The sequence below is a fragment of the Pleurodeles waltl genome, chromosome 2_1, assembly GCF_031143425.1.
Source record: "Pleurodeles waltl isolate 20211129_DDA chromosome 2_1, aPleWal1.hap1.20221129, whole genome shotgun sequence".
NCBI lineage: Eukaryota > Metazoa > Chordata > Amphibia > Caudata > Salamandridae > Pleurodeles > Pleurodeles waltl.
This window is the reverse complement of record NC_090438.1, coordinates 516,924,897-516,942,454: the sequence shown is the minus strand read 5'-3', so window position 1 is coordinate 516,942,454 and position 17,558 is coordinate 516,924,897.

The window sequence follows — 17,558 nt, the reverse complement described above, 5'->3', positions numbered from 1 at the left end:
CAACAGCCCAGCAATGTCCAGTGGGTGCCTCCCCTACCTGTCCAGCCTTTGGTTTCCTCGAACTGACCTCTTGGACCCAACCTGCAGCATCTTTTGTGACACCCGGAGTCACCCTATTGAAAAGCTTTGGGCACCCAGCTCTGTTTGCACCCTGCACCTGGTTGCCCCTGAGCTGCTCAGGGTGTGTGTTTGGTGTGAACCGGTGGCCCCACGGTGCTGACCTAAACCACCCAGTCCTGTGTCCTGGAACAGCTGGTACTTACCTGCAATCTTCTTTCTACCGAGCACCCCCAGTCCTCATAGGATTCCATTGTAAACCCAATGCCAGCTTTCACCGCTGCACTCAGCCAGTCCTGTGTTGCTGGTGGTGCTCTCTTGGGGTCAGCCTAAACTTTGACCTGTGGACATCCTAACCCTCGAACACTGGGATTGTGAGCCGTGTAGTTACCTGTTAACTGTGCTAGTACTTCCCTCCCTCCCCCTGGATTCTTTTGACTTATTGAAAAATTGCACTGTCAACTTTTGAAAAAGAGGAAAGTGTTATTTACTTGTAAACTGCTTTACCTGCAAAAACCAAACAAAGTACATTTGATACATATGCTTGATACATATTAACAACAGTGCTTACCTGCAACAAATACCTTTTGGTTCTAGAAATAAAGTAACAAAATATATTTTTGTTACATAAAACAGTTGACCTTGAGTTAGTCTTTGAGTGTGTGCCTCATTTCTTGACTGTGTGTACAACAAATGCTTTGCACTGCTCTGTGATAAACCTAACTGCTCAACCACACTACCACATAAGAGGCCATTATTATTATCTACTGTAGCCTCTGTTAAGCCTCTGGGAAACCCCTGGACCCTGTGCACAATATACTTCAGTTTGGTATAGTATATGCAGAGCCAGCGTCCTACACAAGCACTTAAAAAGGCGAGACTTAATGTGAGCAGACTTTGAAATCCTAGTTCTCAAAAGCTAGTTAACTATAAAAACGATTTTCAAAATCATTTCAGCCTTTCAAAAGTCAAAATCATTATTTCATTTCTGAGTTCATGTACCACTTTGTGGAGGTGCTTCAAGCAAAAATTCAAAATCTTTCAGGTCAATATCTCTTTCTTCTGGCACTGTCAAATATGTCCATTCAGGAGCAATATATTTCTTGTTTTGCACTCTTACTCTTGGTGAGCTTCTGATTATTGCTTCACCCCGGTTTGTCAATCTGCTCTATAGCTTTAGCTGACTTCACTTTCTTTCAGGATGTCTTCGTTTTGCAGCTCTCTACTACTCGCTCTCACACTTCCAGGCTATTTTGCTTTGATCTAGCCATCATATTCAGGTTAATTTGTTTGATCTACCTGATTTTCTTTTGCTTCTTGGTTTGGAGTGTTTGCAGCTGGTTGAGTGTTATTTGCTGTCTGGCTTATACTTGGGCTTTTCAGAATAAGGTTTTCTTGATGATTTTGAAAAGTTTGATTTTCTTGTGTTTCCTGTTGTTCTCAAACTCTTTGTTCTTCCCCTCTGGATCCATGTAGCAAACTCAGGTTTGACTTTAGTGAGTAAATAGTTTTTGTCACTGTTTCTTTATCAGTAGTACACACTCTTTATGTGAGATGCATAGGCCCAACACGGCAAACATCCACATTTCACAGCAGCAACTGTCACAACTGTGACTTGATATGGCCCACTCCACCTGTCCTTCAGGTATGCCTTTTTCTCATGTATCTTCAACAAGACCCAATCGCTAGGCTCTATACCATGGCAGGGTTCAGAATATCAAAAGGTGTTGCAAACTACACTTGCTAATTGGGTGTAGTATTGCAGAAAAATATTTAATTGGCCGTTTTTTGTATGATAACAGAAAGTGTGCACCCTTCTTTTTGATGACAAAATAGGTAAAATCCTTCTGATAGACAGGCTTCCTGATGTGGGTGCCGCACACAAAGAATGTCTCAGCTCAAGGAAGGCTTGCATACATGCATCAGCCCAGGTTACTGGATCAATGAGATCATTGTGTCCGTCTCTTTTGAGCCTTCGCAATCCAGGTAAAGTTGAAAACCCACTGATGACCACTGCTAACCATTCCTAGAACCATCCACACTTCTCCTGGCATTGTAGAAGGGTTAATTCTCAGAAATGGACAGATATGTTTTTTTATACCTCCTCCTCATTTCTACCTCAATTGAATGTCCCAAATAAATAACTTATTTTTGACCATATTGCATTTTAGGTGGGGACGCTTTATGCCCGTTTTGGGCCAAATGATTTAAAAATGCAATTGTGTCCAATTTACAACACTCTTGTTTTTGCTGCAGTCATCAATGTACTGTACAAGTACTACATCACAATTCAATTTTTAAAAATGTTTTCTTGAGAATTTGGGAAAAGATTGAGGAACTCTCAGTATACCCATGTGAAATCCTACACCAAACAAGGATCTTATTTGGAATCTGAACGCAAAAAGAAATTGACTATCATTATGAAGAGGAATAGAGAAAAATGCTGAACGCAGGACAGTCACGATGACCCTCTCTACATCTTCTGGAATTTGAAATAAAATCACTGCTGAATTAGATCGGATGGGATAACATGGGAACACTGTGTCATTTATTTTGTGCATGTCTTGTATTATTCTCCATTTCCTATTTGGTTTGTCTAGTTCCTTTACTAGTGATTACATGGACTCCCTAGGACTACTCTCAGAATGCCCTGTTTAGTTCATTTTTCAATGACCGGTGCAATTCCCTCCTCTGCTTCACAAGTACATTTGTATTGAGGAGTACAGGGATATACCTCATTCACTTTTACTGAAATTTCCACTGGTTCAACCCTATACATTTGTCCAATTTTCTTCCTGTAAAATCGCAACACTTGTTTTTTTTTTTTACCATGCCTATTAACTCTGGTGCTAAGACCAAGATTGTTTGAAATGGTATATCTGGACTTGTTTTACTAATTATAATTTCATGCCTATTTGAAGTTGCTCTAATTTTTAGAGGGACATTTGCTAACAATTTCACTACTCATTAGTTTATTTGAAAAGCATATGACTTTGACTTTTTTTCTGGGAGGGGTAGGTCTGGAAATTCCAGTGGTGTAACTGTGGATGGGATAGCACCTGTATCAATCAAAAATGATATGAAATGGCCATTGATATGGGTCACCCCGGTCTACCTGTAGGACTGCACTGTAGGAAGGTATGACTCTGAAAGTGCACTGGAGCCTGATGTCCAGGCCCCAGTGGCAGTGCTCTCTCCCTCAAACTGATGTGTGTGAATTGGTAACTCCAGTTGGCAAGGACCTTGCCCACCCTTAGAAGTCCCTCATATAGGGTGTCAGTGGTACCCCTGGCATGGGTGGTAAAGGGGACACCAGGGCCTGAAACTGGTTGTACCACCCTGTATGGCCCAAGTAAACTACTGACAGCAGGCCTACCATTGCAGATTGCAGAAGCTGTGCTAACTGCTCAAACTCTACTTTCAAATCAAATCTAGGATCTGTAAAGCATGGCTAATCACTCATGAGGGTCTCAAGGGTCTGAATTGTGGGCATGTGGAGATTAGGTGATTTGCCCAGAATAACAGGATGTTGAGCTGCCGACTCCAAGACTCAAACCTGGTTATCTCAGCTCCGAATTAGGCAACTCTGGCCGTTGCATCACATCCTCCCCCTCACGTGTGTGCAAGGTCACATCACTATCTTTAATATGTATTGGACACTCCTAAGGAAAGCCTCCTCAGTCCAATAAGCAGGGTGATAAGGCTGAGAACACGTACGTGTAAGCTTATATGTCCCTATAGTGCCCTTTACCATTAAAGGACACCATAAGTAACAGGAGGTCCCTAGGATAACATGGGCTGGCACCCGGGCAAATTCTAGGTTACTAGCTCCATAATGGTATTGCCTAGATATACCATGTTTGGTATCAAAGAATTAGGTTTATCACCCCAACGCAATTTTCGTGCCAGGGACGATGTGGCATACACCCAGGTGGCTACCTTAGAGGCTGCCCACCTGGTTGTCCCAGCATTCCTGTACTCTAGCTGGCAGCCCACTCTTGCTTCCACCAAGACATGAATCTGACCTCCTGCCAGTTAGCGTGAACATTCCCAAGAGTCAGAAACAAAGTCCTGAGCAGGAAGGAGGTCATACATCCTCCCTCCCAGGATGGCTAAGGGAGTGGCACATCAAGGCAGTGAGCTTCAAAGGCTACACAGCCCTCCCCCTGCCTCAGGCACATTTGCACTCAGATAGGCAAGAAATTAGGTATGCAGGGGGTGTATGTAGACCCCCCAGAAGGCTAGCCACACCTCTAGGAGAGACAACAGGACAACACAAAGCAAAATAAGTAAACTCTGTCCCTGTGGCAACCCTCCGGCCACTGCTGGATCAAGACTCATCCACTGCTAAATTATGGTTTCCCCAGACATAAGCCTGAAGCACCCTCGGACTTCTCTGGACTAATGGCACTTAGTCGCCTGCAAACTGCAGTTAAAACACAAAAACAACACTCCAAAACCAAAGAATCACTGACCATTGGGCCCTCTGAGGGATTGCCCTAATCCAGATGGTATAGTGCATTGTGGGAACTGGAGTCTAGCCCTCCCCAAAGTTCCAGGCCGCTCCTATGTTCCCCTGGACCTCCAGACGTTGAAATGAACTTCACACTGTGCTTACTGCTGCCAAGGCTTGTTGGTAACCAGTCCAGCAGCTGACTCATGCACACCATGCTGCACCTAGAGGGCTCTCCACCAGACTTACATCTGAAATCAGTTGCTGCCTTGTTGTACTTTTGCATCTTGTTCCCCACAGCACTGTGTAAGTGGTAAAAGCAACTCTCCCACAGCTCCCGTTCAGCACTAGGGACAGCCAGGATACCCTTGCACCAAGGCTCCACGGCCAAGTAAAATTGAACTGACTGTCGTATCTTGATCCTGGGACCCGCTTCACCTCTCTCCTCCGTGGATTCCATGCAACTCAACCTTCTAATGACCGTTTGTCACTATCACTTTTTCCCCTTTCCCATTGACCGCAGTGCAAAGATTCTGCAATTTTAAATTGCTTTAATTTATGTTTTTTTCTAAAATGAATAACCTTGCTTATATGTATCTGATCAAGTTTGTTTTAATGTCTAAATTAATATAAAAGTCTGATTTATTTTTATAAACTTGTGTCGGATTTCCTTCGAGGTGTGTCAATAACTTATCATCCATGTTGATACACTGAAATGCTTAACACATGTTCCTCTAGTAAAGCCTGACTGCTCTTTGCCACTCTACCAAGACTGAGCTAAGGATTTATTAGTGTGAATCCAAGGACCATCTTTGGGGTTTGTGACAGTATTGCATGTTGAAACCAACCAGTATCGCCACATAATACTCCACCTTCCTACATACACCACGCAAACCATACTCCCCGTTCTGAGCTTTGAAATAGCGCTACAGTTTGGATTCTGCTGCATGGGAATCATATGAGAGACCATGTTGCATTGGATTCATATGGGAGACCAATTGCTTTTCATTTTGAAATCTGTAAAACTCCTTTCCAATACCCTTCTTTACCTCAAATGTGACATGCTCCTGATTTAATTTGATCATTATTCACATTAATAGCAATGTTAGTAAAACCTCAATGTCAAGAAACACCATTTCCAACATGCACGTGCCCTTGAAAAGTACCTTGACCCTCTTTCTGAAAGATCTGAGTCCGATCCTCCATCAACTTCTCTTTAGCCTATTTATTTTTCACATCAAAATAAGCACTACAATACTTCACATAGACAAGAATTCTATCTAATGACTTCACTTGCCAGCACATCACACTCTGCTGAAGATGCTTACTGATCTCTGGATGCAAACCCAGCACGTAAGCAGAAAGAAATCCCAACACTTCTTCCTTTAATGGATTATCCGCTCTACTGTGCTGCCTGTAAATCTGCGTCAATCTCTCATAATGTTCATGAACTGACTTAACTGCATTTTGCATTGCTTTCATGATTTTTGCCCAATTAACTGGTTTGTGCAGAACTTTTCCTTTCAAATGCTCACTAACCTGAGTATACTTTTGCATAACAATCAGCAAAGGCTTAAATTTAGGACCCTCTCACAGCAGTTCTTCATCGGGTCGTTGTACTATTGTCTTATACTCAGTTCACAAATCTTTAGGCACAATAATTGAAACAACACATCCAGATTTTCTCAGAGCACCTTCGAAATTGTCAGTAACTTAATATATCACTTATCTAGTTTCTCTCTAAGCTTCAGAAAATTCTTTGTAGAAGTCCAGAAGTCATGGAGACTCCAGAGAATTTGCACATATGCTCCTATAGTCACTTCTCACACTGGGACCTCTCTTTCAACTGTTACTTTGCATTCAGAATCACTCACAATCGCAACTCTTTTCAACATTTTCTTTTGCAGCTTCTCAAAAGGCTGAGTCCAATCATCTTTGTGCTTGTTCACATTCTCCCAGTTTGTGATCAAGTCAATTCTCTGAGATTTGTTTTTGTAATTCACATTTCAGGAATCACATTCTGTATGTTTCACTCCATGATGCCAGTGGGCTGGATGTTTCCCTAGATACTGGCCTTGTGTCTTCCCCTGGTCCTGCAATGAAAGAAAGCATCTCTTTCACTATTGATATGCGAAGAGCAGCAGAAGTTCTAGATGTACAAATACCCACTATGGAAGTAAAGACAAATGTACTGACGTACGTACAGGAACCTGGTAAACCTCCCACAGAGCTACTTCTACTTTTTATTCAGGCCCCTATACTCTTTTGGGCAATTGGTCAAAACCTTGTTCAAGTCTGGCGAATAACAGGCAGGTTGCTTATCGCAATCACTATGCACAAGGTGACTAAGGTGGTCATTACAACCCTGGCGGTCGGTGTTAAAGCGGCGGTAAGACCGTCAACAGGCCGGCGGAAAAAAATGGAATTACGACAGTGGCGGAAACCGCCAACAAAGACAGCCACTTTAACACTCCTACCGCCACGCCGGTACAAACAAACAGCGCGGCGGTCACCGCCAACAGACATGCGGGAGGCAATGTACCGCCCACAGTATCACAACCTACCAATCCGCCACCTTTTCTGGGGCGGATTCACCGCGAACAAGGACTTCGAAGGGAAAACGCTCACCTCTGCACACCCCATGAGGAACCAGGACGCAATGGAACCAGAGCTCCACATTTTTCCAGCCTTTATCTTCTTGACCTCTACCAGGAGCACGAACGCCGGCGGCGAAGACCACGGTGAGTACTGCGCCTACGACACAGGGGAGGGAAAAAACAGTGACACACACACGCAACACGCAACCCCCCCACCCCCACCCACGACAACACACACACTAACACAGCATGATACATTACAGTTACACCCCCCAACACCCCCGGAAGAATGCAAAGACAAAAGGAAATGAGGTGAACGATTGTAATATATTAAAATTCAGTAGTCAAATAATATACATACACTATTTACAAATATATACACCAAGAATATTAGTCCAAGGTATTCCACCCTTAAAGTCCGTGGACCACTGGGCCCACACTGCATGGGCGAGGCCCACACAAGCTACCCGAACATGACGGAGAGAGAACACTGCAGGGGCATCAGATAGAAATAAAACAGGCACCTCAGGGGGAAGGGAAAGGGTGGGCACCTCAGCCGGTTGAGTCCCCAGGATTGAACAGTGGGCATGGGGCCGCCAAATCCACGAGGGGGCCCCATGCCCACTGTTCAATCCTGGGGAGTGCAAAGCCACAGTCTCACAAGTCTCTACAGGGGGTGGGTTGCCCACTGCTATATCCTGGGGAGTGCACAGCCACAGTCTCTCAAGTCTCTAAGGTGGGTGGTTTGCCCACTGTTCAATCCTGGGGAGTGCAAAGCCACAGTCTCTCAAGTCTCTACAGTGGGTGGGTTGTCCACTGTTTAATCCTGTTGAGTGCAAAGCCACAGTGTCTCAAGTCTCTACAGTGGGTGGTTTGCCCACTGTTTAATCCTGGGGAGTGCAAAGCCACAGTCTCTCAAGTCTCTACAGTGGGTGGTTTGCCCACTGCTATATCCTGGGGAGTGCAAAGCCACAGTCTCTCAAGTCTCTACAGTGGGTGGGTTGCCCACTGTTCAATCCTGGGGAGTGCAAAGCCACAGTCTCTCAAGTGGATAACAGTCTCCACTGGTTCTGGAGGGGGCTTGATGCCCAGAGTGCTTCATCCTGCCAAGGACAGAGGTAGTGGATGTCAATCTCCACTGGTTCTGGAGGGGGCTTGGTGTCCAGAGTGCTTCATCTTGCGAAGGACAGAGGTAGTGGATGTAAATCTCCACTGGTTCTGGAGGGGGCTTGGTGCCCAGAGTGCTTCATCCTGCCAAGGACAGAGGTAGTGGATGTAAATCTTCTCTGGTTCTGGAGGGGGCCTTGTGCCCAGAGTGCTTCATCCTGCTCGTGGCGGCCTCAGTAGCGTCAGTGCTTTTGGCGCTCATGGGCCTGCGGTGCTTGTGGCGGCGGTGTCTTTGGCAGCGGTACTTGTGGCGGCGGTGTCCTTGGCAGCGGTGCTTGTGGCGGCGGTGTCCTTGGCAGCGCTTCAGCTGCTGGCGGTCCTGTCTGGGGCAGCGGGGCTGATGCTGGCGGTCCTGTCTTGGCCAGTGGGGCTGCTGGCGGTCACCTCCTGGGCAGCGGTCTTCTCCGCCGTGCTGATCTTCCCAGACTTGCCGGGTTTCTTGTGCCCCTTCCCCACCTTGGAAGGTGTCGCAGCTGACTCCACACTCCCACCTGTACCCCTGGGAGCGGCTTTGGTGGTTGTTGTCTTCCCCCTCTCCCGCCAGGCACTGGCCAACTTTTGATGCTTGACAGGTGGGGGACTGTCAGTGCTGTGGCTCTTTGCCACACTGGCTGCCCTGCTGCCTGGTGCACTCCAGAATCCGGTGACTACTGGCACCACTGGTCCCGCCGATGGTGTGGCTGAGGTGCTAGGTTGGGGCCTGAAGAGTCGGGCCCTAGGAGACTGACGGGGTGGGGGAGGTGAGGGAAAGAGGTCACGGGTGGACAGGAAAAGTTTCTTAGGAACACTGGGTGGGTAGCTGGAGGGGGTTTGGGAGTGGAGGCAGAGGTTGTGGTTGTAGGAGGTGTACGTTTGTTGACTTTGGGTGAAGGTGCATGAGCTGGAGGCTGTCGTGAGGTGGATGGCTGTTGGCTGGGTGTGTGCCTGCGTTTGTGTACCTTGGGAGGTGGCGTCACAGACACACTGGGAGAGGACACAGGGGATGTGTGAATGATAGTGGGGGTGGTGACTGCACGTGAGCAGGGTGTGGTGGTGGGTGTGCTGGTGATGGAAGTAGTGGCTTTAGATGTACTGCATGCAGGTGTGAGTGGAGACGAGACTGGGAGGGAGGAGGGAGATGAGGAGGAGGAGGGGGGCGCAGTGGAGGCAGTGGATGTTGCTGTGTCTGCATGTGTGTGATGCTTGCGTGAATGCCTGTGGGATGTGTGGTGCTTATGTTTGCCTGAGCTTCGTTTGTGTGTTGAGGTGTGTGCATGCTGGTCTGATGGTGTGCTTGGGGTAGGCTGAGGTACAAGAGATTGGGTCTGGGTGGAGGAAGTTGGAGGTGGGAGGCTAGAGACAGGGACAATGGCTGCCATCAGTGCTGAGGCCAGAGTCTGAAAAGCTCGCTGGAGGGCTGCCTGACCAGAATGAATGCCCTCTAGGAATTCATTGGTTTGTTGCAACTGCCTCTCTACACCCTGGATGGCATTCAAAATGGTAGACTGCCCAACAGTGAGGGACCTGAGGAGGTCAATGGCCTCCTCATTGAGGGCAGCTGGGGTGACTGGGGCAGGGGCTGAGGTGCCTGGGGCGAAGGAGATGCCCACCCTCCTGGGTGAGCGGGCACGGGGTAAAGGCTGAGGGGCTGCTGGGAGGGTGGTGCTGGAGGGTGGGGTGGCAGCTGTACCTGTAGATGCGGGGGGCACAGATGGGCCCGCCACCACAAAGGAGCTCCCATCAGAGGACGAGTCCGTATCACTGGTGTCAGCTCCTGTCCCCGCCGTGGAGCTCCCCTCGCCCTCTATCCCACTGGTGAAATCAGACTCCGTAGTGTCGCCCTCCAGGGCCATGTGGGATGCAGCTCCCTCCTGCTCCGGTGCCACTGCTCCTCCACCTGATGATGCTAATGCACACATGTACAGGGAGACCACAAAAAGGGGGGGGGGGAGACAGAAGAAAGACATGTTGAGTGCATGCATTACCGCTACCATTGGCGGACACGACAGACACAGAAGCCCCCTGCACTACGCCGCGCACTTGAGGTCCACTATTCAATCCCTGGGACATGGCCTACAAGGCTATGGCAGATATCTGCACACATGGATGTCACAGGAGCCTCACTAGGTGTAGTTGTCACTGTACCCAGGTGGGGTGGGGTGCCACAGGGCCTGCCTTAAGAAGGAACCTTGCCTACTAAACTCGCCCTGGCCTAGGGGAACCCACAGCTCACCTCCCCCACCCAGACACCTCCACTGAGCGCTGAATCAGCAGAATGAGAGTGTACTCACCCCGTTGTTGCTGCTGTGATGCCCTCAAGCACCCATCCAACTCCGGGTACGCCACCGCCAGGATCCTGAACATCAGGGGGGGTCATGGTGCGACGGGCACCCCTCCCACGTTGTGAGGCCATCCCCAGCTGGGCCTCCGCCATCTTCTTGCTCCAGCGGCGAATGTCCTCCCATCTTTTACAGCAGTGGGTGCTCCGTCTGTGATAGACACCCAGGGTCCGGACGTCCTTGGCGATGGCACGCCAAATATCCTTCTTCTGGTGGGCGCTGACCTACATGAATTGTACAGGGGAAAAGGAGAAGTTATTACCAACTGCACCGTCACAGTCATTGGCCCGCATCCCTATCCTTGCCATGTGGCACATGCACTCACTGTTGTTTCATGCACGCATCATTCTCCCCCCTCCCTATCTTTCATCCACACCACTCCACACAGGCATTGACCATACAGCATGCTCACAGTGTACTTACCTGTTTGTCTGGAGGACCGTAGATTAGCATGTACTGGGGGAGGACCCCATCCACGAATTTCTCCAACTCCTCCATGCTGAAGGCAGGGGCCCTTTCCCCAGACGCACAAGCCATTGTCTCTTCCAGACTGAGGTCACAGCAGCACTTGCAGTGTAGGTCCTCTCCTGTCGAAGATCAGGTATCGAGTGATTGAACAGATAGAAAATGGCGGTCACGTCCACGGCGGTGCGTACCGTCACCGCCGGCGTACATCGTCATTGGCTCCTGGGACCCATAGGGTCCAATGTTAGCCAATGCAGAATTGCTCCGCGGTCTTCGACCGCCTACCGTGACGGTGTACAACGCCAGCGCAGTTACCTCACATCCCATTGTCCCACTTTACAGATCAGGCAGCCGCCATTTCAGGGGCCCACATGGCTTTATTTTTAACTGCGTCACACATACCTAGGCCTTGGCTCAACACTCATACAGGCAAAAATCGGGTTATGAATGGTTTTCTGAGTAACCTGTGTTTACGTACCTCTAAGTTGGTTGACTCTGTGCTCGCTGTTGTCCTTCATAGGCACCGTCCGCTGGGACATGTGAGGAGATGGCGGCATCCTCCGGTGTACAGACCGCTGGTGGACCTGTCGACAATGGAGGAAAGACATGTAATAATCACCTACAGGCGTTATCGTGCCACAATCCTGGAACTGTGTGCCCAGTTGGAGCCAGACCTGATGTCAGCTATCCGCCATCCAACAGGAATCCCCCCTCAAATGCAGGTGCTGTCAGTACTCCATTTCCTTGCAAGTGGGTCTTTTCAAACTACAGTGGCCATAGCTTCAGGGATGTCCCAGCCTATGTTTTCCAACGTGTTGTCCAGAGTGTTGTATGCCCTGCTAAAACACATGCGGAGCTACATCGTTTTCCCTCAGGTGGAGGATTTGCCTACAGTGAAAGGTGACTTCTATGCCCTGGGACATATCCCCAACATCATAGGTGCCATTGATGGGACACTTGTGGCCTTGGTCCCCCCCGCAGGAGTGAACAGGTGTACAGAAACCGGAAGAGTTACCATTCGATGAATGTGCAGATGGTGTGTTTGGCAGACCAGTACATCTCCCATGTTAATGCCAAATTCCCTGGCTCAGTGCATGACGCTTACATCAAGCGGAATAGCAGCATCCCTTATGTGATGGGGCAACTCCAGAGGCACCGTGTGTGGCTATTAGGTGAGCACCTGGACCCAAATCAGTGGGAATAGTTTTCTGGGTCTGGGGATATCCCTACAGGTTAGTGTGTGTCTAACAGTTGTCCCTCGCCATTTGCAGGTGACTCTGGCTACGCCAACCTGTCATGGCTACTGACCCCAGTGAGGAATCCCAGGACAAGGGCAGAGGAACGTTACAATGAGGCACATGGGTGAACTAGGAGGACAATACAGCGGACCTTCGGCCTCCTGAAGGCCAGGTTCCGGTGCCTCCATATGACAGGTGGTTCCCTATTCTACTCACCAAAGAAGGTGTGCCAGATCATCATGGCCTGCTGTATGCTTCACAACTTAGCTTTGCGACGACAGGTGCCTTTTCTGCAGGAGGATGGTCCAGATGGAGGTGTTGTGGCAGCTGTGGAGCCTGTGGACAGCGAAGACGAGGAAGCAGAAGAAGACGACATCGACAACAGGAACTCTGTAATCCTGCAATACTTCCAGTGAGACACAGGTAAGACGACAAACCTGCCTACTCCATGTACTTTAACACTACTACCTCTCTACTGTCTGTCCTTTTCACCCAGTGTATGGTCACTGAGTTGTCATTTTCCCGGTATGATTTCACAGATGTGGGTCCCACTGTGTGACATCTGCTTTGTTTCCTCCTGGACTACAGCTGTGTGACATAGGTATGTTGACATTACAATTGAAAGAGCATTTTGTCACTGTAATTGCTAATACACTATTTCGAAATCACAGACAGACTCCAGATTGTTTTGTGCTTTAAGGGTGTTTATTTAGGTGCTCAATATTGGAGGGGGTTGTAAAATGGTGAGGGGGTGATGGTGGAGGAATGTCCAATGCAGAGTCCAGTCTATTAGTCTCACAGGTGCATTGTCTAAAGGGGCATAGGAAGTGGAGCTGGGGCAGTTTGAGGATGGACAGGGTGACAAGGTGGGACAAAAGGATGACATTCAGGGCGGTCTCCTTTCTTGGCGGGGGTCTTGGCATCGTTCTCTGTCTTTGTCCTGGATCTCAGGGACCGTTTGCGGGATGGTTCTCCATCTGCAGGGGGTGGGGTGCTGGTGTGGTGGTCCTGTGGCAGTGCCTCCTGTCCACTAGCGCCGGCGGAGGTGGTGGGCAGTTCATCGTCCAGGCTAGTGTCAGGGGCCCCTTGTTGTGCCACAGTGTCCCTCCTGGTGTTGAGGACTTCCTTCAGCACCCCTACGATGGTGCCCAGGGTGGAATTGATGGATCTGAGTTCCTCCCTGAACCCCAAATACTGTTCCTCCTGCAACCGCTGGGTCTCCTGAAACTTGGCCAGTACCGTTGCCATCGTCTCCTGGGAATGATGGTACGCTCCCATGATGTTGGAGAGGGCCTCGTGGAGAGTGGGTTCCCTGGGCCTGTCCTCCCCCTGTAGCACAGCAGCCCTCCCAGTTCCCCTGTTTCATTGGCCTCTGTCCCCCGAACGGTGTGCCCACTGCCACTGCCCCAGGTCCCTGTTGTTGTTGGGGTGGTGGGTTAGCCTGGGTTCCCTGTAGTGGTGGACACACTGCTGATTGACGTGTCCTGGGGACAGAGGTATGGGCCTGCTGGGTGGGTGCTGTGCTGGTGTTTTCAGAGGGGGCAAGCTCTGTAGTGGCCTGTGCCAGTGTGAGGGGAACCGACTGTCCCGAGGTCCCAGATGGGCCGGGCTGGTCGTCTAGATCCAGTTGGACAGAGCTGCTGTCATCACTGTGGGCCTCTTCTGTTGGTGGTGTGGACATGTGTGGACCCTCCTGTGCGGTGACGTTGGGTAGGGGTCCTGCAGGGGTGTAAAAGCATGATTATTGCATCTGGGTGTACCATGGTGTGCAATGGGTGGGTGACCGTGTACCTTGCATTCCTGTGTGGGACCTTGTATGATGATGGTTTAGGGGTATATGCGTATGTGCAGTGGCCATGCATTGGTGATGGGTGTCCATGCTTTGTTGTTGCATGCAGGGCTTGGTGTTGGGATGTGTGGTTTGTGATATTGGGGCATTTGTGAGGAGTAGGATTGATGGGGGTGAGGGCAAGGGTGGGGGATATAGTAGTTAAGGTTTGACTTACCAGAGCCCATTCCTCCAGCTACTCCTTTGACGCCCTCAGGATACAGAATAGCCAAGACTTGCTCCTCCCATGTTGTTAGTTGTGGGGGAGGATGTGGGGGTCAGCCGCCAGTCCTCTGAACCGCAAGGTGGTGGCTTGAGACCACGGAACGCACCTTCCCCTGTAGGTCGTTCCACCTCTTCCTGATGTCATCCCTATTTCTTGGGTGTTGTCCCACTGCGTTGACCCTGTCCACTATTCTTCGCCATAGCTCCATCTTCCTAGCTATGGAGGTGTGCTGCACCTGTGATCCGAATAGCTGTGGCTCTACCCGGATGATTTCCTCCACCATGACCCTGAGCTCCTCCTCAGAGAACATGGGGTGTCTTTGCCGTGCCATGGGGTGGTGTGGGTGATGTGTGGGGTGGTGTCTGTTGTGATATGTGGAGTGATATTTAGTGGTGTGTTGTGTGAGGTGCGTGGATGTTATGTGGGTGATGGTATTGTGTGCCTGTGGATGCTTGGTTGTAGATTGCAGTGTCTCTCTCTGGCCTTCTGTCTCAATTGTGGTCGTAGGGGTTTGTGGGTATGTGGGTGTGTGTTTTATATTGTATTGGGTGTGTGGGAGTGGTGTGTGTATGTGTATCAGGTGTGTGTATTGGGAATTGTCCCATGTGGATGTGTTTTGTAAGAGTGTGTGTATTTTGATCGCGGCGGTGTGTAGCGCCAATGGAATACCGCGGTTGAAAGACCGCTACGTGGATTCGTGGGTCATGATAGTGTGGGCGTATTTCTGTTGGCGTGACTGTGGAGGTTTTGTTTTCACCAGTTTATCACTGACCTTTGGTGTGGCGGACTTTTGTGGGTGTCTCAGTTTTGCCGGATTCCGAGCTGTGGGTCAAAATGACCGTGGTGGAATTCCGCTGCCGCGGCAGTGTGTTGGCAGTCTTCTGCACGGCGGTAAGCGGCTTTTACCGCCAATGTTGTAATGAGGGCCTAAATGTCTTACTCACCCCCAAAAGCCAGAAAGGCGGGTGATAGAGGTGTTAGTCAACAAAATGAATCCCATTGCTTTCCCTAATAGTCCACTAAATAATTAGAAACATTTGGAAAACAGTTTTTTCCATCTACCTACCTCTCCCTCAGATTTGTGAAGGCCAGCTGTCTTCTGGACTATTTAGGTCTTTTGCGATGCTGCAAAATTTGTCTGTCACTCTGGATAGGACACAACACATTTCTTAGAGCAAGCAATTGATACTTGTGCGCCCTTTTGGTGACACCCCTGGATAATGTCGGCGGTGCTCTACTGGGATGTCTAAGGATCCTAAATAGACATGCCATTTGATGTCTATCGTCTTTTGGTAAAACAACAGTATTCAGCCTTGGAAAGGTTCAAGGGGAACAGAGGCACAGCTCATTCCTTGGGCCTTTCTGCTCCCACAAAACAGTTTTGCCAGAAATGTTGCTCTATTTGGCAACGGTAGAGGTTTCCATTTCACCAGCACCACCACCCCAGCAGGCCTTTCAGCCCCTTCATGACCAGGACTGTGGCTCTCAGACGGAACGTTGCGGACATCAGGGACAATGTGCACCTCAGTCTTATGCCTCCCCAGCAGATGCAGCCACAAAACTACTTTAATGTGTCCATGCTGTTATGCAGCAACCCTGTCAATAGCATGATCCAATATTTCTTCCAAGGGTTGCAGGCTATCTCTTCAGACAAGTGGGTCCTCCAAATTGTCCATCAGAGTTACCCCCTTCCATTTCTTTCTTCCCTGTCACACCTTCCACCACCATCAGGGTGGCTGACAGAGGGCCACCTACCCATCTTGCAGCAGAAGTGCAAGCCCTTTTGACTGTTCCTCCCTCTTTTTCATTGTGCTAAAGAAGGTCTGACACCTTCTTCCTATTTCAGATCATCGCTCCTAACTCCGTCATGCTCAAGGACAAATTCTGGATGCTCATGCCACCCCAGAATCTCTCTGCCAGGGACTCCAGAGACCAGAGGTTGGCGGTGTGCAGGCAGGACATTTATTTTCATATCCCTGTCCTGCAGCCCCACAGGTAATACCTGCGGTTCACAGCATGCCAGGAACATTCTCAGGTTGCAGTGCTCCCTTTTGGTCTCACCAGTGCCCCTTCGGTGTTCACAAAAGTGATTGGGGTGGTTGCAGCACACCTTCAGATGTCAGATGTGCTAGTCTTTCACTATGTCAAGGACTGGCTCAAAAAGAAGGGCTCACAACAGACAGTTGTCAACTACCTTTAGATGAAAGTGAATCCCTGAGCATTGTTGGGGGTTCACTCCTAGGATCGCTTGAAGAAGTGGGTGGGTCTCAAGGTGAGAGGTCACTAGTAGGACTAGGGACCCCAATTGCTAAACAAGATATAGCCCAAAACTGGAGCGAGACTGAACCTCTGTCGATCAAAGCTTGGTGTAAAGAGATGGACTGGTGTGCAAAACTGGAATAGCCTGTATAAATGTCCAGGGTGTGCCCGCACAAAACATAAAAAGATTTGGGGATGATGGCGGTCACACTACAGACTAGAATGATAGATATCTTTTCTTCTAATGTCTGGCCTATAATGACACCTGTACTAAGCGACTGCACTGTTTGGGTTTATTCACCTTGTAAAACCGATAAAAATAATTTAAAAAAAGGTTATTGAAAAATACATTGTTGGGGGTTCACTATCAACATGCCAAAGTCACACCTGACTCCTTCACAGACTCTCCTGTTTTTCAGAGCTATTCTGGATACGGTACCGTTTCATGCCTTTCCCCAGAACAGAGATGCCAGGAAATTCTGGCTATGATCCTGATGTATCAACCATGGTCCTGGATCTCAATGCAGTGGACCCTTAGGCACTTGAGATTGCTGGCCTGCTGCATGTTGCTGGCCAAACACACCAGGTGTCACTTGCAGACTCAGCTGTGGGACCTCAAAACCCATTGGGCCCAACATCTGGAGAATCTGTCTGATTGAATTCAAATTTTGGAGGTGACTGCAAAGCATTCTGAACCACAATTATGTCAGTGGCAGGACCCTCTACTTACCCTATCCAGAGCTGATGGTGGTCACAGCTTAATCACTGCTGGGTTGGGTAAGCCATGCACGAGAAATGGAGATCAGATGCCTTCAGTCTCCGGCATTCACTCACCTTCACATCTACTTTGGGCAGATGAGGACGATTTCCTTTGCTTTGAAGCCCACAGACAACACAACCTTGAAGTGATACTGCAACAAGCAGGGCAGGGTGGGTATTGGGCCCTGTCA